This window comes from Canis lupus, chromosome 29 (assembly GCF_003254725.2).
Source record: "Canis lupus dingo isolate Sandy chromosome 29, ASM325472v2, whole genome shotgun sequence".
NCBI classification, from domain to species: domain Eukaryota; kingdom Metazoa; phylum Chordata; class Mammalia; order Carnivora; family Canidae; genus Canis; species Canis lupus.
The window spans coordinates 32,237,402-32,262,119 of record NC_064271.1 but is presented as its reverse complement, the minus strand read 5'-3'; the positions used below and the strand labels follow the sequence as shown (position 1 = coordinate 32,262,119).

The 24,718-nt window shown below is 37.8% G+C and overlaps 3 long non-coding RNA genes across 3 annotated transcripts; 1 reads left to right on the top strand and 2 right to left on the bottom strand.

The window, feature by feature from the left end:
- Nucleotides 1-5,233: 5,233 nt before the first annotated feature.
- Nucleotides 5,234-9,639, bottom strand: LOC112650767 (uncharacterized). Its single transcript, XR_003130426.3, has 3 exons — nt 8,707-9,639; nt 7,446-7,605; nt 5,234-5,371 (listed from the first exon to the last, which is right to left on the bottom strand). It is a non-coding gene; the product is annotated as an uncharacterized LOC112650767 (long non-coding RNA).
- A 3,014-nt stretch (nt 9,640-12,653) lies between these two features.
- Nucleotides 12,654-21,991, top strand: LOC125754005 (uncharacterized). The gene is made up of 3 exons (XR_007407160.1): nt 12,654-12,798; nt 13,920-14,053; nt 21,690-21,991. It is a non-coding gene; the product is annotated as an uncharacterized LOC125754005 (long non-coding RNA).
- On the bottom strand, nt 15,056-19,719 carry LOC112650755 (uncharacterized). Its single transcript, XR_003130419.3, has 3 exons — nt 18,087-19,719; nt 16,815-16,875; nt 15,056-15,381 (listed from the first exon to the last, which is right to left on the bottom strand). It is a non-coding gene; the product is annotated as an uncharacterized LOC112650755 (long non-coding RNA).
- Nucleotides 21,992-24,718: the final 2,727 nt, after the last annotated feature.

Below are 24,718 nucleotides of genomic sequence, written 5' to 3'. Positions count from 1 at the left end.
CCTAATTCTCCTCCTCAATAATTTAAATATTTAACTTAGCAATGTCCAATATACATATGTGACCCAGGTATAATTTCAAACTTTCTACTAGACACTGAAGAAAAAATACAAAGAATCACTTCGCATGGGATCACACATATTAATATGACAATAAAAGTGATTAAATAGACAGAAAAAAAGCTGAAAAAAAGACAGAAAAAGGGCAAAGAGACAAGTGAAATTATTTTTAGTAATATATTTTATTTAAATCAATATATCTCAGCTATTATCATCTTGACATATAACATTATCAAATATTAATGAGCTCTTTTACTTTTTTATTTTTGTACTAAGTGTGTGATATCAAGTTTTTATTTTACATTTACAGCATATCTCAATTTGTACTAGCCACTTTTCAAGTCCTCAACAACCCCATGCACCTAATGACTACTAATATTGGATAGTGTAGAGGTCACATAATCCCAGTCAAAATCTAATTTGGAAAAAAGAAAAAAAGGAACATGAAATCCAAAAAATGATTATGAAATTATTCTAAAATTTATAAATATAGAAGCTTAAAAAATGTTCTGAAAAATAAGAAAAATAACAATGGAATATATTATGACAAATATAGAAACATAGATTCCTGTGGAAGCAAAACTTCCATATGTTATAATTAAGAATGTAGTCAACTTCAAACAATGGACAAAGGAAAGATCATTGGATAAATGGTGTTATGATAACTGTTCAAGAAAGTAGAGAAATTTAATATTTTTAGGTCTTCCATCTTTTTCATTATACATAAAAATAAGTTGCAGGTAAGTTAAGGCATTATACTTGTAGGGAAGAAAGATAAAATAGTAGAAAATAGAAATTATATAATAAAATAAATTACAAAGGAAATGACTCACAGGTGCAATAAAAACAAATTTAAAATATGTAGGAAGTAGAGATGCCTGCGTGGCTCAGCAGTTGAGCATCTGCCTTTGGCTCGGGTGTGATCCTGGGGTCCCGGGATGGGGATCAAGTCCCGCATCTGGCTCCCTGTGAGGAGCCTACTTCTCCCTCTGCCTATGTCTCTGCGACTCTTTCTGTATCTCTCATGAATAAATAAATAAAATCTTAAAAAAAAGAATTCCACATTATTAAAAAATAAATATAAATATATAAAAAAATAAAAACATTCATAACGACATTTTAAAAGATATGAATAAGTAGAGAAATATTCCATGTTGACAAACAAGCAACTTTCATTGTATAGATGTTAATATTCCCCAGATTCATGTCTGAATTTATTATAATCAAAATAGAAATTTTAGCAAAATTTTAAAAATATGTAAAAATATTTATTCTAGGGGCACCTGGGTGGCTCAGTTGGTTAAATGTCTGCCTTCAGCTCAGATCATGATCTCAGAGTCCTGGGATCGAGCTGGAGTAGTGCTCCCTGCTCTGTGGGGAGTCTGCTTCTCCCTCTCCCAGTGCTGGTCCTCCCCACTAGTGTGCTCTCTCACTCTCTCTTAAATAAATAAATAAAATCTTTAAAAAAGTACTTACTCTAGAATTTATATAAAATATAAAATCCATGAATAGCTTAGTAAGGCAAAAATAAGACAAAAAAAAAGAGATTTTTTTCTACCAGATAATAAAGTCACAAAACCTTAGTAATAAAAATATCATAATGTTGGTGGAGAACAAATAAACCAATTAAACTTTAAAGAGAGCTGGTATCCACATATTTATATTATGTATAGTATATATATATAATTTTACATGTATATAAACCTAATATATGATCAAAGGAGTATCAAAACCAATGGAGAACATTGTTTAGTAGGTTATGTTTGGAAATATCACTCAGTATATGCAGGAAAATAAACTGCATCTTTATATAACATATAAAGATAAATGCTGAAGATTTAAATGTAAAATTCTGAAGTCAGTATAGCAAATGCATAGAAGAGATCTTAGTGACCTTGTGGCAGAAAAAATATGTACTTAATGCCATAAGATATGCTTATCAAATTGACAAATTTATATCAAAATTAGGGATCTGTCTTTTACAAGAATAGTATGGGCAAAGTTAACAGATGATAGAATGGTAGAAGATACTAATAATATCTAAAATTGCCAAGGGATTGATATCTTAAAAATAGGAAATCTTGCAAATCAAAAGAAAAAGGAAATGGACAAGTACCAGAAAAAGAGTCACACACAAAAAAGAAAATTGAATGGATAAGAAATCCTCAGATTCATCAGTAACCAAAGAAATGCAGATTAAAAAACAATGAGACATCACTCTAAAGCCATCAAATTAGAAAAATTTAAAAACTTGGATACTACCCAATACTGATGAGAATGTAAGTGAACTCAAAGCTCCATGGATTATTAATGCAAGCAAAAGATTCAAGTCACTCTGAAAAACAGTCTGACAGTACTTAGTGAAATTCATCATGCAAAAAGCTAATATACTCAGCATTCTCAATCTTGGCTATAAACCTCAAAGAAATACTCTCAAAATCCATTATGTGACATTTGCAAGGATACTCATTTGAGGGATTATTTGTGTTTCTTGGGAATTGGAGACAATTTAAGTGTCTATAACAAAATGCCACTTAATGCACATTTAAAACACTTACAAATATTGTGTTTTAGAAGATAACACACATATCCAAAAAGTGGATGTCTATCAGAGAAGAGAATGTGCATGGAATTAGGAAAAATAGAGATATAGAAAAAGAGAAAGAGAAAAGACTTGACTGCATCAGAATGATGTCATAAACTGGGGGCATGATCAAGTCTCCACATGAGGTTTGACAGGAAAATATGGACTTTTATCTTACAACAAAGCATTATTAAAAATCATAACTAAGTATTATGCAGCTATAAGATTTGCAAAAAAATAATGGAGAAAATGTAAAGATGAATGTGTCTGAGTGATAAAAGTATGTGAATTTTTTTTTCCCTTAACGGTTTAATATTGTTAGCGTTAATGAGACTTTTCTTTAAAAAGAAAACAGAAGACAAGAAAGAATTTAACAAATACTTTTTATGGGTGCTGAAAAATTTTGCTTTTTTGGTTTTGTGTGTGTGTGTGTGTTTAAGTAGGCTCCGTGCCCAGTGTGGAGCTCAACACAGGGCTCAACCTTGTGACTATGAGCTCAAGACCCGAGCTGAGATCAAAAGTTGGACGCCTAACCGACTGAGCCACCAAGGTACCCCTGGGTGCTGAAAAATTTTATGGTCAGTTGATGAGCAAAATTAATAGTCCAAGTAAAATGACTACCTGATTATTTATTGCACAGACTTTCCTACATTTTTTACTTTATAATACTTACCGTGGTAAATATTTTGACTGTTCCTAATATATCATAATGATTTCATTTCATTGATAAATTTAGCAAAGTTTTGTTAGGTTTTGAATGCTGAGCATGGTAGTCCCAGTAATAAGCCTCAGTATAGAGGAAAGGCAGCCATGCTCTGCTTCGACCAGAGCTCTGCAGTGTGAGGGGTCAGCATCTTTTGTGTAAACCCCCTGCACCCCACATCAAGAGTTACAAATTCCTAGCCTTAGTTTTTCTTCATGAACCCCCCAACACAAATGAACTTACAAAAACCCATTTTTCTTGTTAAACCTGGAAGGAAGGGACTGGCTTATGTTTAGCCATCTACAACTAAGAGCACTTGCCTCACTCTCTGTGCTACACTTTTTATTTCTTTGTCCCTCTTTCCTCCTGACCAACCTAAGTTCCTATCAAAGCCTGAGAAGTTACAAAACTAAATTTGGCTCGGGAAAAACTGAAAGACAGTCTAATCAGTTTGTCCACATATATGGTCTGTGCAAGGCTTTACCTGATCTGTTTGCATCCAAATGACAAAACTAATGAACATTATAGCACAACTGGTAAGAAACCAGCCTCATCCCGGGTGAGAGGTTGCAGAAAAGAGAAGTAGATTATTTGAAAAAAGACACTGAATAATTCCAATGAAGACTTGCTTGCCATAAAGTTTGGCATAATCCCTTCAGGACTCAGACAACTAAAGCTCTGAGGCGTACTATGAATAGTTCAACTCAAATGGACGTTGTTTACCTTCTGTCCACCACCCTTGAAAACTACACCATATGATGTGAATGAGAGTGTTGTGTCTATATAAACTACGTAATGGTAAATAGCAATGCAATCAAGACTTTAAAATTTGGAAATTAGGCCTCTAGGTGAATTGTACTAAAGTTCATCTACCCTTGAAGTCTTCTATTTATAAAGATGAGATTTGTCTTTTCATTGTTGGGTTTGTAGCTAAAATCCCAGCCACTGACAGAGTCATTTGCCACCAGATGTCAAGAGGATGAGATATGGGATATTAGGCTCCATTATTCAGAATGACAGTAGAGAAAATCCAGACAGACTGACAGAATGGCCTGTCCTTAGGGGAGACTGACACAGGTCCTGGGATTAGAAACTTATTTCCAGTAATCCTGGTTCTGGAACAAATCTCCTCTAAAATGTAACCTATTTTGTATCAGTTGAATCTGGAGTCTGCTGGGTAGACAGATGCAGTGGGATGGGAGAAGGCCCAAAGTGTACAAACAATTTCTTTTATTAATGGGGTACTGAGCTGAATGTTATTCTAGAAATCATGATGTCCAGTCTTGCTTGGGGGCCAGACTTTTAAAGGCTAATGTACATGTAGTCATTTACACATGTGTGCACTATCAAATCAACAACCAAACTAAGCTGCCAGATTTAAGGATTCATCACCAACCTCTTCAGATATGCAAATGAACTTGCCCAGAGACTCAAATATTTATTCGTATTAATAATAGATTATAAAATCTGGACCTGGGAGAGGGAATCTGTTTATTTAGAAAGATTCCCAGATAAAGCCGCTGATCCTCACACAAATGAATGTGTTTCTTTACGTTGTTCATCAGTCTAATCGGGAATTGTAGATTCCACAGCTGTGATCTCTTCTGCCAAAAGGGCCAAATTTCCTTTTGCTGACTTAGGTTGGCTACAGTAGGTGAAAAGCATAGAGAATAGAATGGCATGGCCCTGTAACCGGTTCAAGAGAAGAAAGGCATAGTCCTGCCTGAACCATAGCACTAAAATAACCTAACCATACTAAGAGGGCAGGGATTTATGTCTGGAGATATTAATATACATTTTTTACATGAATGGATTCCAATTTTTAGAAATCTGTTTTCATCAAAAAAATTTCACGCATCTCATTTTCTGACTTATTTTATTTCACGTCTCTTTTTCTTGGTATTCCTTCAGTATTTCTTTGACGACGTCTTGGTCCCTCAAGACACACACCAACAATCGCAGATGATTGCTATTGCCCTTTCTGCAGTTCTGCCTGATTTGCTGAAAATGTATCACAGAGTAATTTCCTAAAGAGGGGAAGAGGTGGAGAGACTTGGAGGTCTTGGAGGATCAGATCTTGCTCTTCAGAAATGAAAAACGTGAATGAAAAAACAACCACAAAAACCAGACATTCACTCTGCGGAATCATTTATTACCCTGGAGGAGAGCAAGGAGCAAGGGTTGAATAAAAACACAAGCATCTATGTTGAAAGTACTTTATTTAATAAAGTTTGTGATCACCAAAATAAGAACAATAACAAAAATCAGTAATCCTGTGAGGTTTAATAAAAACTTAGGACAACCACATGAGTCTTTATTATCTCAGAATATGTGGAAATACCACCAAAGGTTTAGAAAATGTGTCCATCTAAAACTCTTTCCAGGGTGGAAATATTTTCATAATAGCAAATGTAAGCATTAATGAAACTTCTAGTGCTTTTTAGAGTGGCTTTTTAGAGTGTGCCAATGGTGACAAAAATCAAAGAACCTTAAAATTTAGAAAGGACAAGCAAATAAGAGATCACACTACATATTTAAGTCGACCAAATCAGCCTTGTTTATACCTTGACTAAACCCCTATTAAACAGAAATGACAATACCTTTTAAAAAATGTCTTGGAGTTTTGTTTTGTTTTGTTGATCTTCTGAAACTGTTCTGTGACATTCTTAAGAAATCACCACAGGCCAGAAATAAGCTACTAGCTCTTTGACAAACATACACTAAAGCTATTTAACACGAAAATTCTTTGCATTATTTAAATATGGTGAAGCCACCTCCACTATTTGCCTGGAAGCCATAACATTATATATACGCATATTTACACGTCTATGTGTGTCTGTATAAATATATATGTGTGAATATGTGTATCTGGGTGTTTATGCATGTGTATATTTATGTGTATCTATATGTATAATGTTTGGAGTATCTTCAACTACAAAAACAAGAAGAAAAATTAAATTCATGCTAGTTTAAATAAATCCAGACTCCCAAGCCTTAGCATATGAACGCTCTGCAGCTAGAAAGATCACGTCAGAATAATTAAGCATCCACAGTACTTGTAGCTGAATCAGGGCAAAAGGAAATAAGAATTCTTATTACTGATGTTTATGTTAGATGCCTTTCCTTATCAGCAAGGCTTTTTCAGGCAACTATCCCTTGGGTCATTATTTAGATTTGCCACCTAAGAGGTTTCTTTTTCCCTCTCTCCAAGGGTCTGATTTGCATGTATTCTAGTAGCAACTGCAGTGTCATTATTACATGATTCCTCATATAAGCAAGGATCAAATATGTTTTAAAACCTGCTGGAGGTTTCTACTCTGTAGGCAGCATAATGAAAGAGATCCAAGTAGAAGAATGTGCTATATTTAAATTCATGAAGATAATGGTTGAAGCTTTTGGCTTTCTCTTGAGTCCTTTGAAAGGATATGGTTTCTAAACAAGAGAGCCATTCCACAACCAAAGCCATTTTATTTATTTATTTATTTATTTATTTATTTACTTACTTACTTACTTACTTATTTAAATTTATTTTTTATTGGTGCCCATTTTAATTCAGAGTGTGCCACTCAGTGTTCCATGCCTTTACTCTTGTTGGTATGTAATTCCTAATGAAATTTCTAAGGGAAGGACACCCCTATCTTTGCCTCTGGAAAATGCTCTGAATATCGTTTCCTCCTTGGTAGCCTCTATGCGACAACTCAATGGCACTTAATACTGTGAAGTAATGGCACAAAAGAGGACTATAATGCCAGTGTTTGGGGAGCAAAGGAGATTTTTAAAGAAGCTGTGGTGGGGGAAAAAATGACTGGATCTAAGGAAAAATTGTTTGCTTATAAGTATCTGAAAAAATACAGAAAAACATTACAAAGATGGGTCTTCTGCCTCAGTGTTAAAAATGAAAGATATTTCTCAGCAGTCTGCACGTCAGCCAGCCTTTTAGTTCTTCCGCATTGTAGACAGCCACTTCCTTCTTCACTGTATGCACTCCCACTGTCATTCCCAGAGCATTCTTTCTTACATTTTTCACAATGTAAAAATTATTTAATTATTTATTTTCTTACATTTTTCATAATGTAAACTCACCCTCAGGTCTCACCTTACCTGTCACTTCCTGTAGGAAGTCTTCCTGGCTCCAACCTCTTTCAACTGTTATGTCTCTGCTACAAAGTGTTGCAGGTAGTTCAAATCCAAGCCCCCCACAGTCCACCGAACCTGCTCATCGTCCTCCTGTGCTCTCAGCTCAGTGAAGGGCTCCACAACCCTGCAGTGACCCAAGACAGAAACATGGGTGCCATCTTTGGTTCTACTGTTCCTGTTCCCAACACCAATTTGGTCACTATGCTTCTTGGCCAAATCTGCCCACTTTTCACCTTCCCTGCTCTGGCGCTTCTGATTCAAGTGACTGAGTCACCATCATTTCTCACTGGCTTACTGACAGTCTTCTATCAAGTTTCCCATTCTTGACTCCCTCACATCCATCCTCTTCTATTGCCAGTCATTTTTTTGTGAATCTAATCAGTTATTCCTTGGCTTTAAACCCTTTATGAGTCTTCATTGCTTCAAGATATTATTGAGGCTTCTCATCATGATTTGTGAGATACTTCATGATCTCTTACCTTTTATGCCTCATGTCTTTGAATTCCATTCTGAGGTAGATATTATCCAGTGAGGTCTGTATTATTACCTTTAATATAGAGATGATCAAGTTAAGTCTCTATATGATGTTGAAAACTCTGATTTGGGTTGTACAGCCAGGAATTGTTCTAGTAGCAACTGCAGTGTCATTATTACATGATTCATCATATAAGCAAGGGTCAAATATGTTGTATTAGGTCTGAATTCACTTTAGAAGTTTGAATAAAGTATTCGGAAGTTTAATTCAGATTCAGAAGTTTGAATTTATTTTCCTTCTCAATAGGGCATGCATTCTAAGGTTCCATTTAACCGACTTCTGATCTCATAAAGAGAACAATGTGGTTTAATTTCATTCGAATTTTACTGCGTATAAATTACTAGGCCATGCTTCCCTGTTATCTTCGTTGGGTTCTCCTGAACACAGAGCCTGATGAAGGACTTGTGGGTAAGCAATTTATTTGGGAGGTGAACCCAGGGACCAAGAGTAGGGAGGAGCATGAGGCAAAGAAGGAGGACTAGCCCATAAAAGTATGTGTTAACGATGTCCGTGCTATGACAACAGAGTTCAATTCTCCCAAGAAAAGTGTACTTTCTGGACACCTCTTAGAATTACTACCTGACCGATGGAAGACAGTGAATTTTCTATCAGCTTCTGGCTGCATTGGTTAAGAGCTGTCCTCAGGGATATTAACTGCCTCAAGATTTTGAGTTGTAGATATGTACTAACCAAGCAAGGTCCTGCGGGTACTTGGGGCCTGTGGAGATCACAGGAAGCACACACATAAAGCCTTTGGGTCAGGGCTTCTCCCTCCTTCTGTGAGTTGAAGCTTCTGTAGACCTGTCTACAACACCACAGCTGAGATCAGAGATGGTGTCAGCCAAGATGAATCTGGGCGCCAGACGATAGGTCGCTATTCTCAGGAAATGAAATGATTAAGAAATAGAATGCTATTCTACTCACTAATATTTTTAGACTTACAACAAATCTCAAGTAATAGGTTACAGATTAGTGCAAATACAATTTTCACTGATTTTTCTCAGCAGAAAACAAAGATAATTGAATTATGTGTTGGTGGTCCTATTAAAGTGACTCATTGGCAAACAAGTACTAAGTGCTTGGCTACAAAGCTAAGGTTAATCAATAAATAATTCCCTGTGGAAAAGGGACAAAATTCCCTATGTCTGCATAGCCCATTTATAGAAATGTTAAATATTAAAACTCTGGACCCAAGATTAATCACAAAAGAAATGTTCTTGACCATATTTTAGTACCTTGGAAATCACATGACTGATTTCTTCAGTACTTAATATTTCTGTGTCAGTTCTCGAGCTTCTTTGCTTATTCATGTATTAAGGCATAAGAAATATGTCAGGGCAGCCTGTAACTTTCAAAAATGAAATCCTGCATGTAGTTGTGGAACATGAATTTTTTACACCCATTTCATGTCATTTAAAAATGTATGTTAACATATCCGTAAACTAAAGAGAGAGATAAGATAGAATTAAAATATTAACAATATTTATTACCTTGGAATGTAGTTAAAGGAGTTTTTATTTTCCTCCTTGTGTTACTTGGAATTTTCTATAGTATTTATATGTTAATATATACTATACTACGCATTATTTTTTTAAAAAGTCAAATTAAAAAGAAAATACTTTGGTAACCATTTTTAACTTAAATGTGGTCCCAGATGATTTTCTTGAAAAATTGCTACCATGTAGCACAGCTTTGTAGAAAATTTTTCATCACAATGAAAAAGAATCAGCCATTTGATTTTTATGCTGTTAGCTTCTTTCCCATTTGCCAGGGATATTAATATCTTTGGCTTATAGGCCATGTGTGGAAAGTCCAAGAGGTGCCGAATATCATGTATAAAGGGGAGGAAAGACTACATTTTCCTTTTTACACCTGGCACAGACAGTGAATCCTGTCTAGGCAGGATTGTGGCAAGAATTACAAAACCTCTCTGGGCTTGATTTTTGTCTATCTAGAAATATATACTACTTGTCATTTCATGTCTGGATTGGCAATGACCTCCTAGTTTCTGGATAGAATTACACCATATTATCCTGTTAGGAATGTTCTTCTCATTCTATTCTTTCACGTTTCTCCTATACAGTTGGAAACTTTCAGAAGGGTACCTGAAACATCTTACAAAAGAGAGTTGGTGAACTCAAACATTTACAGCTATAATCTCACCAACCTGCTGGAAGAGATGAGGCTGATAGGCACAGCTGATAATTCCATTAGGATCACTGCTTACCATGGCTAAATCCTCTGTGGTTACGTTGCTAACCTTGGGTCAATTCTCATGTCTTTCTCCTTTTCCAGAAACTCCTAGCATCTGTCAGCTGGCATTGCACTTATAGAGCAATAGCTCCTTTCTTTTGTCTCTTCCTCAGGGCAGAGGGAGCTCTCAGTCGGCCTGGTCCCCCTGTGCCATGTTGGATTCAGCGTCAACCACATAGGCTCTTTTGGTTTGTCTGGGCTTTGGTTTTTTCTTGTTTTGTTTGTTTGTTTCTTCTTGCTTTTAATCTTGAGAACATTGGGGACAATTGAAATATCAAATAAGAAACAAAAGTTGAGTTTTTGATAATCATGGTCCTTACCCTGTGAGCCCGATTATATCACTGAGATGGTTTCTAGTTTCATCCTCTTCTTTCTTTTCTCAAGCTGGGGCTGACCAAATATCCTCTCATTTTCTGACTTCCTCATTAGAAAAGGGAATGCAGTCTTCCCTATTTGAAGTCTTTATTTCTGCATATGTTGGCAAGCAAAAAATCAGGGCAAAACATGTATACCCTTTGTCTTCGGTGAATGATTTACCTTTCTGTGAAGTTCTACATTGGATAACCAAGTCCTTACCTAAATCGCCAATCCCCCACCATTGTATGCTCTTAAATGCACTATATTTTTCCTTTGTAGTAGGGTTTCTCAACCTTGGCATTATTGACATTTTGGATCAAGTGACTCTTTATCATGGGAGACGGTGCTGTCCTACGTGTTGAAGGATGCTGAGCAACATCTCTGGCCTCTACCCACAAGATGCCCCTAGCACCACCCTGTCCCCAACCCCAATCATTTGTGACAACCAAAAATGTCTCTAGACATTTCCAAATCATCTGGGAGAGCAATATCACACTTGACTGAGATTGCAAATCACAGATTTGGAATACTTAATCCATCTGTAATTATATGCTTATTTGTGTGATTATAAGTAATTGTTGCCTATTCCACTTGACTAAAAATTCTGCAGGAGTAGAGACCAACTCTATTCTAAAATATGCCCAATTAGTGTTCCTGGCACATAGTAGCCACTCATTAAATATACATTGATGTAGTTAATAAATAATGATGTGGCAAGTTTTTAAAATTTTTAAATTTAAATTTAATTTAATTAACATATACTATTTTGCTAGTTTCAGAGGTAGAATTTAGTAAATCATTGTCATATAGAACACCCAGTCCTCATTACATCAAGTGCCTTCCTTAATGCCCATCACCCAATTACCTCATCCCTCCAGCAACTCTCTTTGTTTCCCATAGGTAAGAGTCTCTTCTGACTTGCTTCCCTGTCTTCATCTTATTTTATTTCTCCTTCCTTTCTCCTATGTTCATTGCTTTTGTTTCTTAAATTCCACGTATGAGTGACATCATATGGTATTTGTCTTTCTTTGATTCATTTTGCTTAGCATAAAACCCTCTGGCTCCATCCATGTCATTGCAAATAGCAAGATTTCCTTCTTTTTGATGGCTGAGTAATATTCATATATGTATTGAATAATACACAAAATTATAACAAATAATTACAAAATTAATACTCTAAAAAATAAAAAACTCAAACCATACAAAGTAAACCTCCTTTTCTATAAACCATAGATAAAAATGATTGCTTCCGAGCTTATTTATGCATTCATGAATACACACCTAGAAATATATATATATATATTTATTTTGTTATTTTGTTTAAAAAATGTTTTTGCTTAAATAATATATCATACTTATTTTTCTGCTTTCTTCACCTAACAATATTGCCAGGATCCACACAGACTTACCTGATTCTTTTTACCTGATGCATACTAGTTTGTAGTATGAACTCACTGTAGTTTGTTTTGGGAGGATTTTTTGTTTGTTTTTTACAATAATATGATCAAGCATTCAGCTATTAGTAAAATTTCTTTCCCCTACGCACATATCCTCTAGCCCTTCCATATTTAGCAGCATCCTCTGCCTAGAAGAGTACTAATACATCCAAATAAACCAAACAACCCAGTTCTTAAATTTTAAGATTCTAAGTAAGCTTGGGAAAATTATGGCAAAAAAAAAAAAAAAAAAGTTTTAAAGGTCTTTTTTTCTTCTTTTGGCAAAGGAAAATTTGTTTTTGCTTTTGTGTTCAGTTTTGATATTTAAAAGTAAAATTGAACCAGAGCTGAGGAAAAGAGAAAAAAAAAACATAAATTATACCCTAAAGAGATCAGCTGGAGTCAGAATGTTCACTTCCCCTCTATCCCCACTCCCCACTCCCACCAGTGCAGGTAATGTTGCTAGCACTGGGGACAGAAGGGATTTGACAGTCCAGTGTCCACCTCCGTCTTCAGCAATAGAACGCTTTGACTGGTTACCTTGGAATTGATGGAAGGCAGAAAGTTCCAATGGTCAATTATCTCATAATAAATTATCATGACACTTCAATGGCTTAAAACCAATCATGATTCTCTCTCATAGTTTCTGCAGATCACGAACTCAAGAAGGGTTTGAATGGGTGCTCCTGGCTCAGGATCCTCCCATTTAGTTGCAGTCAGCGACTTGTGTGGAATGGTAGGTTGTGGCAGCTGGGCCTGGTGGGGCATCTGTCTCTCTGTGTACAGTCTCAGAGCCTCCCTTTACGGTCTCTACTACATGTGTGCTTGTTCGGGCTTCATCGTTGCCCAGTGGCTTCAGGTTGGTCTGCTGCCTTCCACAGCAGTTCAGAACTCCGAAGGCTAGTGTCCAGAGAGAACAAGGCAGAGTGCAGGCCATTTTCATGACCTCATTCAGAAGTCACACAGCATCATTTCTGTCACATTCTACCAGTTGAGGTGGTTACAAAATCCCGCCTAGGCTCAAGGGGAGAGGATGTGGACCCACCTGACTGATTAGTGAGAGGAATGTCAAAGTCCCATTGTAAGAAAAGCACGTGAGTTGGGAGATAGTGCCAGTGGTTATCTTCTGAAAATGTAATCTGCCACAGGGGAGAACAATAGAGCTGCAGGCCCTCGGATAAGTTTTGTGGCATCTGAGAGTAGAGAGCACTTGCTCCCTACTTCCCTTTTGAAATCTGAGAGGCAGTAAAGCCCCTCTCAGCTATCTTCCTTATCACAGCAAATGCAGTAGCAGTTGGGTTAAAGATAACAAGTGTAGTTCCAGGAAGGGAGGGGGCCCGAGGTAGCTCTTTCAGGCCTCTTGCTGCCTATAGTGGGGAGTTGAAAGAACTGAATTTTCACATGCTCCTCAAAAGATGGGAAAAAATTGGGCACCTGGGTGGCTCAGTTGGTTAAGTGTCCTACTCAGATCATGATCTCAGGGTTGTGGGATCTGTCACAATTGGACTCTGCCTTCAGCACAGAGTCAGCTTGTCCCCCTCTCTCTGCTCCTCCCAACACTCTCTCTCCCCCTCTCAAATAAATACATAAAATCTTAGAAAAATAAATATGGGAAAAAATGCTAAGAAGGAGAGGGCATGGGTACAAGAGAGTCTTCACATTATAAGAGGGCATCTTGGTTGTGAAGAGGAAACAGCTTTCTCTACAGGAAGGCACTGCCACCTTTAAACTAGAAGCAGATAAGGCCACAACCATCCTTGGGAAGGTTATTGTGCTGGGGGTAGGAAAAGGGTGAAGTTTGAGAAGCAGGTATACCAGATGTGCATGTCTTGAGAATGGTATCATACCCTTCAGCAGATGCCAGTGCAACAGACACCAAGCCATGGATACCCCACCCCAAATCTGAAGCTCTCTTAGTACTTGGGAATTTATATGACATTCCAGGGGGAAAGAAAGAGGAAGAAAAAGTCTTGAATTGACCAAGTCTCTCTGTAAGTGACCATTAGATTTTTCTGCCACCAGACTAAATGGGAGCTCATTCCAAAATATTTATCTTGAGTTACAGAAAAATTTAAAATGTTACCAGTTGAAACGAACTAGGGGTGGTGGAAGGGGAGGTGGGCTGGGGGTGGGGGTGACCGGGTGACAGGCACTGAGGGGGGCACTTGAGGGGGTGAGCACTGGGTGTTATTCTATATGCTGGCAAATTGAACACCAATAAAAAATAAATTTATAAAATTTTTTTAATGTTACCAATTTTGTTTTCCTATCTGGGATCTTAGTTTGCAAAAATCATACCCACTATATAACTATTCCCTTATCAATGGGTACTTAAATCATTTCCAAGTACTTACATCATTTCCAAGTATCTGATAGGTACTTAAATCATGCTGCAATGGCAACTTATACATGCTAATTTGTACACATCTATTTCTCTTAAAAAAGATACCTAGAAGTAAAAATTCAATACATTCTTTATGCTATTCAAAGAAACTGTCCCACTCAACCATTTGTCTAAAATTTTATTAGTTACTTGAATGTGAGCCAAGTGAAAGCAAGGGTTTTGTTTGTGGCGTGTGTTTTTTTGCACAACAAATATTTGTTAAACAAATAACTTGCATTTAGGTATCAAATAACTATGCTTTCTTGCAATGTTTATCTTTGAGGTAATTTCATGAGCTACTTTTTCTCAAGACAGTTTCTTATTTCCTGAATAAAACTAATGCCACAGCATTCTCATGAGCCAGCGAAGGAAGTTTGAGTAGAAACTGGACTAGGAAGCTGGTCAGGAATCCCTGCTCAAGACTATCAGGCCCATTGCCAATGAAGCAGCAATTTTTTTACAGCAGGATTGCTGCAGGTTTGGCTTGCTAATAGATGCCCTCAGTGGGTAACCCATCAGTCTCCCTGACCTACTCATCACCGTCAATAAATTTGGCAGTAGTCATCACTGATAATTGAAGCAGAGTTTGGCAGAAACAAACACAATCCAGTTTAATTGAGGGATCCATTTTAATTGAAGAAGGGACACCAAGGATATAATCTCCAATTTCACCTTGCGTGACCTAAGTAAGAGGTGACATAGTTCATACAGAACTTCAGTTACTTGCCAGATTTCATCTGCCAGTATCATTTATTCTCTATTTTCAAGTTTTAGTTTGCCCATCTGTCAGTCCAAGGAAAAGAAATTGACCTGATAAATGCTATACCTAATTCTATTAGATGTCAGCAAGGGCTAAATAATACCATGAATTGTCATTGAGCTGTTTAGATTTCACTTCTTTTTTGATCCAGGCCTCTCCAGGGGAATGGAGCAGTGCTGTCATGAAAAAACGTCATAGTAGAAATTGAGTTTTAAAAATCTTAAACAAATGGCTTAACAAAACAAGGAAAATGCAGACCAGGATTTTTCTCTAAGGGAATACTAAAAATCTACATATTTTTTTCAATGAGTCTGAGATTTGAACTTTGAACTAAATATAATTATGGAATAGATAAACCTTGGAGGAAAAAAGAAGTGAGAGGGAAAAATACATCATAAAAGTATCCTTAAGGCTGTTTTGGAGATTCTTAGGATTACAAAGAGTAATCAGTAAGGATAGCAAAGGTTTTGCACACAAGGTCTCGGAGAAAAAAAGGGGGGGGGCAAGAATTCTGTGTGAAAACTTAAATATTTTTTCATTCTTATTTATTTCACTTTGTCAATTGGCCAATCAACAGAGGATGAGTATATTATATAGTTCCCTGCCAGACGAGTCATTTAACTTTTTTTTCAAGGTTTGTATTATGCATGTGTTTCTAGTGAGGGAGGCTTTTAGCATTGCAAAAGGGTATTGGCAATGCAAGATCTTATCAGATTGAACAGACCTAGATGATCTCTTCTGTTCCCGGGCTCATTCTTAGACAACCTTCAGCTCTCCGTTTAGATTTTTTATTTATTTATTCATGAGAGACACACAGAGAGGCAGAGACACAGGTAGATAGAGTAGCAGGCTCCTTGCAGGGAGCCCAATGTGGGACCCCATCCCGGGACTCCAGGATCACACCCCATCCCGGGACTCCAGGATCACGCCCTGGGCCAAAGGCAGGCGCTCAATGTCTGAGCCACCCAGGGGTCCCCAGCCCTAAGTTTAGATGCCTTCAATAGTTTGTGTATGTCAATGTGTATTGAGCCCTCGCTTTATGCTTTATAACCCGCAAGTGCTACTGTGTTCTTTTCTCATGATGACTTTATGACTTGGACACCAATATTAACCCCATCTTCGAGTGGGGGAAACTGAGGCATGATGTGTTAAAACCATATGCCCTTGGCTATCACACCATATGTATGGAATTAAAATACAGGTAGCCTAGGCTCCAAGGCCAACGCTAAACCAGGGTGTGATTAATCCTAGTCCAGGTGATCAGCCTGCCCTTATAGTTCCTAGGGCTTCCCTCATTGTCTTACTTTGAACTCTGCACGGTGGCTGCCTGTTTCCGTGCCTGTCTCTCATGCTAGACTGCAAGCAACTGGAAGGCAGGAATATTTTTTAGGCATAGTTATATTCCCCTGGTGCCTAGCACATTGCCTGCCATGTAATACATGAGCAATAAACATTTTTGAATGAATGAATTTCCTCCTAATGATAGTAAGAGTGAGGAGCCTTGAAAACCAAACTATCTGGGCTCAAATCTCGGCACTGATACTTGCTGCGTGATTATGGGAAAATCATTCATCTCTTCTATGTGTTCGCTCAGGGGTAATAATAGTACCTGCTTCTCAGAGCTGTACAGATTAGGCATCAAAAGTAGGGAGCTTCAGCAGTGCTGCTACCTAGAAAACAATTTAATGATAAAGCCTCACTCACAGATATGTTTCCTGAATGAAGAAAGCACTACATCAACATAAAAGAAGTTCTAAAATACCATTACTAAGAGTCTATTAAGATGCAAAAGGAGATCACATGTTAATAAGTGAAAAGAAAAAAAAAATGACATCTTACATAACTGATGAATAGTCTTCACACTTTCGCTCTAGCAGAATTTTGCATACCTGACAAATATCTTTTGCTACACCTTGGGCTTTAGAATCACGATTAGTGACATCAGAAAAAACTACTATAAATCTCCAAGTATTACGACAGGGCCTCCTCGGGATATTACTTCTGACAGTGCATCTCCGAGGGGATCATAAGAATTGCCAGAGAACCTATTAAAAATATAGAGATCCTGGCCCTACTCCCAAAGAGTCTGATTCTTCAGAACTGAAGTGGGACCAAGGAGTTCGCATTTGGGGATTTGTTGTGTTGGTTTTCTTCTTTTTAACCCGGGAGTCACTGATTTAAAAGAGTTCTACACCACTCAGCTGCATTATTCTCTGTTTCCTTCCCTCTTTTTTGATGAATGCCCAGGAAAATGAGGCCAAGTTGTGAGATCATCTGGCCACTGACCCCGTCCTGGGTTGTATTTATAATGTTGCTCTTTCCTTGTGCAAGGATTCTCAACCAATCCCACTGAGCACCTTCTGCTGAAGATTAGTAAATATTGAAAAAATTTTAAATACCATATTAAAAACGTATTAGGAACCTAATATTTAATTTTGTTCTTGATTAAAACTGTGGTTGAGATTATTGACTCAAAAAAAAAAAGACATGTTTTGGTAAACACTGTAGCTTTTCAATTATTAATTTCCACTAAATAACAAAAGATATGAATGTTATTGAGTTGGTCTCAGACATCAACTTATTTTTTCCTTACATTGATTCATTTGCTTATCATAACCCTGTGACGTAAGCATTATTTTGCCATCTTATTGATTAGGAAACCAACATTCAAGGCAATGGAATAACTTGTCCAAGATTGCGGCCAGTGGAAGGGAGAGCTTATGTTCAGGTCCAGATTTCGAATTCCATGTCCAGAGCTGTTTTCCTTTCACTAGACTAACTAATAGGGAGACATTTCTCTCCTCTTCAGTGAAAAATACATTGCACTCAGGTTTTTTTCTAATGTATTATCAATTTTTCATAACATTTTTGGTAATCTCACTTTTTAGTAGACAGTCTTTTTTGTTCGAATCACTCCACAGCCCCCACAGTGAGTAGGCAGTGAAAACTGGCAGCACAGTCCACAGTCTGATTTAGTCAAACACCAATCCACTTGTAAAAGTCCTTGGAAAAGAAAAAAATGTCTTTAACGTTTTGCCAACCAGTAGAGAGGAGGCTGGCTTGAAGGTTATATGAGCTTTCTTCCCACAGTTCAGAACATTCTACTTCACAGCTTCAAACACCATTACATATTTTTTTCTCTTGTTTGATCACTTTTAATACACATGCAGATGAATTTTTTCCCCATAAAACACATAAAACTGCTGAGTAGCTCTCCAGGTGGCTGTGGGTTGCATGAAACCTGGCATCTTGGGTTAAGCGGCCTTCTCACCTGACTCAGGATGCTGTCACCAGAAGGGGAATATTTCCAGAAACTGACCAGGCAGTTTCTCTCATGACAGCCACTGCTCCTCCACACCTGCTTCAAGCCCTCTACCACTCCCCATTTAGGAAGTCTCTTGGCTGAACAGACTGAAAAAAATGCCCTCAAAATATATGACTAAGCACTTCCGACCCATATCATAAAATCTAGATGGCATGAGGTGGCTTAGTGACAAAAGTTCTTCTCCAGCCTCGTCCCATGTTTCGTTTTCATTCATTCATTTATGCACTCATCTCATTTGTTCATTCAACACATGCTTTTTCTCATTTTAAATTCCAGTGTAGTTGATATACAATGTTATACTAATTTCAGTTGTACAATATGGTGCTTCAACAGTTCCGTGCACTCGTGGGCTCATCACGACTAGTGCACTCCTTACTCTCCATCACCGCTTTCACCCATTCCCCTCAAACACATGTTTTATAAAAGGCCGCTGTGTGTCAAGCATACACCCCAGGATGGATAATTCAGTACTTAACTCTCTGCCCTGAAGAAGCTGACCAAGAGAAGACTCATCACGGCAGCCTGATTGATCCAATAACAATGCCTGAGCATTCTTGTGGAGGCACAGTGGAGGTTCCTCTACCCCAGCCTGGGGCTGGAGGCAGAGGGGTTGCTGGACAAATGGAAGCTTCCCAAAGAGGATACTCCTTAGTTGGTTCTGGTAGGATGTGTGTGAGTAATCAGAGTGAGGTGAGAGAGAGGAGTAGAATAGGACTCGAGGAAGGGTATTCTAGACAATAAAACTTCATGAGTAAAGACTTTGCAGAAGGAAACTCACGTGTGCATGTGCATCTGTGTGTGGCAGTATGTGTGAGCGTGGGGGTATGAGTGTGTATGTGTCTGGGTGTATGTATGTGAGTGTGTGTGAGATAGTTACTGAAGTTGGTTCATTGTGTCATCAGGGGGCAAAACACAAAAAATATAGAATAGAGGGATATATTCACAGCTGCCATTTACTTCTATTTACTTCTATTTACTGATTGGAAATCCCAAGCTATCCCAAGATGTACCAACTTCCTAAAGCCTGAAAGTAACGAACCACACTACTCAAAATCCTTGGCAACTCTTAACCAAAGACCTGTCCTCTGGGCTTTTGTTTCTTAAGTTGTGAAGTGAAAAAAAGATGGGACTTGGAGTGATGGAGTGTGAAGGTTCTAAGATTAACTGTCTGAGTCTGGATCCGAACTGTTGTTGATGAGTTCTGTAAACTGAGACCAATGACTTCAACTCTCTGCGCCTCTGTTTCTTTGCTTGTAATATGAAGAAGATAATGAGTTCTATCTCGAAGCTCTTTTGTTCATGAAATACTCAAGAAGAACTTATATCCTTACCTGGCACAAAAGAAGCACTCGGTGAATTTTAATTATCACTATAGTTACTATTATCATAAAGAGACTCATTTTGGAATCTAATATTCTAGAACTCTTTAGTGTTCTAGGATATTTACTGCTCAATTCACACTTTAATAAGGTTTCACACAGGTTTAAACAAAGAAACCGACTTTTAGGGTTAGAGTGTCCTGTATCTACCAAGTTTAGCTATGCAAACGTTTTGTGTCTCTCTTTTCTCGTATTTAAATTTTTAAGTGTAATTCATACACTTTCATACACTTCTACAACCAAATTCACCCATTTGAACCCAAGTTCACCCACGACAACTCTGTCACAACAGTGATGGTAACACTACAGTTCCCAATACCTACATGTCATTTGTATAGTTATTCTCGGGATTAAACAATGAAGAAGCATTAGAGGACCCCAGAACATATGGTACAGGTATCTGATACACATATTGAAATAAATATTAATTCCGTTACCCATTTATGCAAATATAAATGCTTAGTATTTAAAGGAGAGAAAACACAAAGGTTAGAGCATATGGAACTTTTTGATGAATCCTGAAGGTGAGAGGACAAGGAGAAATTAATAGGCATTTTATTAAAAGCAAGCAAAATGGAAGTACTGTTACAATCTCTTATGAAATTTGAGATTATCATCTAGATATTTAATAAAATATTAAGAGTGATTGCTTTATGGATATTAGCGGCATCAAAATTATGCATCCTGAATGGTGGGAATACCGATACAAAGCCTAGCAGCCGTGATGCCTCAGGATGTACACCCCGAAGGTGGGGAAGACATCCTCCCTCTATACAATGCAAGAGTATGAAAAGGTGCACAGCAAACTAAAAAGAGGGGTAACCAAAGAGCCATTCTTAGAAATGTAATATTAGCCTATGATTCAATAAACACGTTAAGAAAAAGTCATTTGTGAATGAGATAGAATTAGCTATTGAACTGAACCAATGCATGTACTTATGTACATGGATTAAGCTAAAAGTAGAGGCTTCTAAGCTGAATAGAAAGAGAAATATCATGACAAGGCTTTCCCCGGGCATCACTGAGGGGCTCGGGGTGACAACATGCTGGAAGGATGGTAACTGACAGCATGGATTGCCAACCTGTTCCATTTCCACGCTTACCCTTCTCTCAAGATGCACACAACCGAACAGACTAGGGCAATACCGCCTGTTCTCTCACACATGGACTCAGCCTCCACCCTGCCAGCCACAATAATGGGGTAACCTTTCCATTTAATCAGTAAAACCTAGGCAACTAATCAATAAATATTTTCTGTCTTCCCAAGAAGTGTAAGGGCTAGAACTCATGGAGAGAGCAAAGAAATACTACATTTCATTGGCTCCATGATGATCTTAGTTATAATTTCATGTCAACTGAGAAAGGAGAAACACTTCCAACTAACCAATGAAACAATCATGCCATGCTGATTACAGGGATGCATGAGTTGGTCATACCAATTCTCATTGCATTGGATTTTCTTTTATATTTTGGGAAGAAATTGGCAATATCTTCTTTCTTTGGTCGCCTTGCTTGGATATGATAAGCTGTTCTTTGGCCCACATTTTAGTACAAAATATGACAAAGCTTCAACCACTTGTCACCCTCTTCCTTTCCTAGGTCATTTAAAAGGCTTACTTGTTGCTTTGCAAGAAAATATGGAATTGTAGTCACCACTCCAATCACTAATATCTATTTCACTACCATTTAATTTATGCCCTACCCCTTTATTTCTGTGCACGTCTATATATAAATAATTTTTATTTTATTGCTGAACTATAATGTAATCTTTCTATTTAAGTGACGACTAAATTGGAAGTGTGTATTATTCATCATGCCTATAACTCAGCTGATGTGATATCATCAGGAGCTACAACCAAGTTCACCCATGTAAACCCAAGTTCACCCACGACAACTCTGTCACAACAGTGATGGTAACAACCTGCCGATCGTATGACACATCCTGCTTTCAGCGATGTTAAAATATAGAGGCAAAAATTACATCTGAGAATGGATGAAATGCAATAATAAGGCTTCACTCCTGTCTTCCAAATGTCCATGTATTATTATTTGGAGATAAGACATAGACATATCATAAAATAACCGCAAGTAAGTGACTTATATAACTTTCAAAAAGCTGTCACAGACAATAAAATACTCTAGGACTTCAGCGCAAAAAGATAATACTTAGTGTTGTTTCAGTTTCCTTCCACAGGGAGGAATTCTCTTTGATGTTAAACCCTGTGGTCTTATCCCTACATGCCAAAATATTGCACAGTAATGATTTACACAAGGAAATCAGAGTTTTCCGTCTTAATTCACAGGCATTCAAAGAAATGTGGAGGGTTATAGCACAGTTCAAAAGACAACACACATTGACTATACAGACATGAAATAGCAAGTAAAGAAGGGAGTGTGCATCCTGCATGCAAGGGCTCTCCACACAGACCTCAGCCAGGCTGGCCCAGGTACGGTCTCCCTTATGCTTGGCATATATGTGGATCTGCACTTGTTCATGCTCAAAACATTTTTTCCCACCTCAAATAGTGTCACGTAGCCTCAAACTACCAGCAATTAGAAGGCTCAGCTCAAATTCTTGACAGGAATAATGGGATTTGAGCATTATTGGGTGACAGGAGGGCACTCAGGAGCAGTGGAAGAGAACAGGTCTACAGGGACTGAGAACTGACTGGTGGCCCATTGTCGATGTTATCAACCAGAGGACTTTCGGCATTGTGGGGGCAGCTCTGCAACTCTCCATCCTCTTCCTATGCAAGCCCCACAACCTGTTGCCATAAATAGAGAACATCTTGCAGCTATAAACCAAAGGTTATATGTATTCTCTAAATCTGAGCATAGTACCTTGTGCATCACGATTATTCAGAAAGATGTATAGGTGGCATGTGTTATGAGTTGTGTTTTGTGTTTCCCTCAAACAGTATGTTGAAATACTAAACTCACTCCATGGCCTTACTTGGAAATAGGATCTTTTTTAATTTTTTTAAATGTGTTTATTAATTTAATAAATTAAATTTATGTTATTAATTAACAGAGAGAGAGAGAGAGGCAGAGACACAGGCAGAGATAGAAACAGGCTCCATGCATGGAGCCGGATGTGGGACTCAATCCCAGGACTCCAGGATCATGCCCTGGGCCAAAGGCAGGTGCCCAACCGCTGAGCCACCCAGGCATCCCGGATATAGGATCTTTACACAGGTAACCACGCTTAAATGAGACCATTAGGGTGAACCCTAATCAAACATGACTGGTGTCATTGTAAAAAGGGGGGATTTGGATACAGAAATAGACACACAGAGGAGAGATTACGTGAAAACACACCGGGGAGCACTATGTGAAGACAGAGGTTAGAGTGATGGATGTGCCTACCTCCCAGGGAGTGCTAAGGAACGCTGGTGGACCTCCAAAGCAAGCAAGAGCCAGGAAGGATTCTCCAACATTGTCAGAGGGAGCATGGCCCTGCTGATGCCTTGTTGCCGACAGACACCCAAAACCGTGAGACAATACTCCGTTGTTGTTTTCAGCCACCTAGTTGTGGTACTTTGCTACAGCAGCCCTAGGAAACAGCTCAGTACAATGTCTTTTACTTCGTGGATTCTTAAGGATGAACAAATGCCAACACTTCATCATTTCTTCAAAATATTTTTAAACACAGGGAAAAGTGTGGAAAGGAAGAGTCAAAATACATCTACTTCTTTTTCATAGGCGACAAGAACTGCGATAGATAGCACCACTTTTGCCTGTGCTTAGTTTCCAATAGCTACCATAGGAAGTGTTGATGTAAATTTGGCTAAGTGGTTGTTTCCCAATGGAATGTGATCAAAACAAAAACAATGTTGGATCACACAAAGGATGTCAAGCATTGCTCCAGTTTTTTTCAAGGGAGAAAGTCATTAAGTGTTGTAGTGGTTAAGGGGCAGTTTCAAACTTCTGCGATTGTTATTGTGCAAGGAAAAGATCAAAATCAAGTAGGAAGTTCCTCTGTTCAGGAATCCTGCATGTGGCCGCCTATTGGCCCTCTGGAAATCTTTTTTTTTTCTTTCTTTCTTTCTTTCTTTTTAATGGAAAAGCTTGTGACTGAAACTAAACACCAGCATCTAAAGCTACTGGTTTTCTTCTTAAGGTATCTGTACACTACTTTTTACCCAAATACTTTTAAAGTTTCCGGAACCAACCCAAAACTCATTCAACATTTCTATCCTCCAAAGAAACACATAATCTGAGACATTTAGTTTGCAAAACACAAGATATGTTACACTTAAAACACACTTACATGTAAAGTCGCATTTTAATCTAAAGATAACCAATTGTTCCAAAGACTGTTTCAAGAAAGAATTGATTCAGACATTCATTAATACACCCCCTGAAAAGCATCCCAAGGTCAGACTTTATTTATTAGCTGACATTTCAAAGTAGAAATGTATTTTAGTGTTACAGAATTACTTGGAACAGAACCTCTATTTTTAAAAACTCTCCTTTGAGTTTTTGAGTGATCTACGACAACCTAAGCACTAATTCTCTATGAGGTTTCATAGGACGCTAAACAAAATTTAGCTTGTGCTTTAATTCAGATTAAATGACAAAGTGACAATCTGGCTCTGTCTCAATCCAGAGCCCCTTTCGGTTCCTCTGGGATTTGTCACTATGCAGGAAACTAGAACTTTCATTTTCTGTTCTGGTGTCACCTAAAAACTCTCCTGAACTTTTTTGGGTCACTATTACCTTTGAGCCCCAATCCTCTCTCCACCCAACATATTTGCCTCGGCTCTACAAACCTCTTATAACACGGAAGTCACCCAGGAGTCTTTAGAG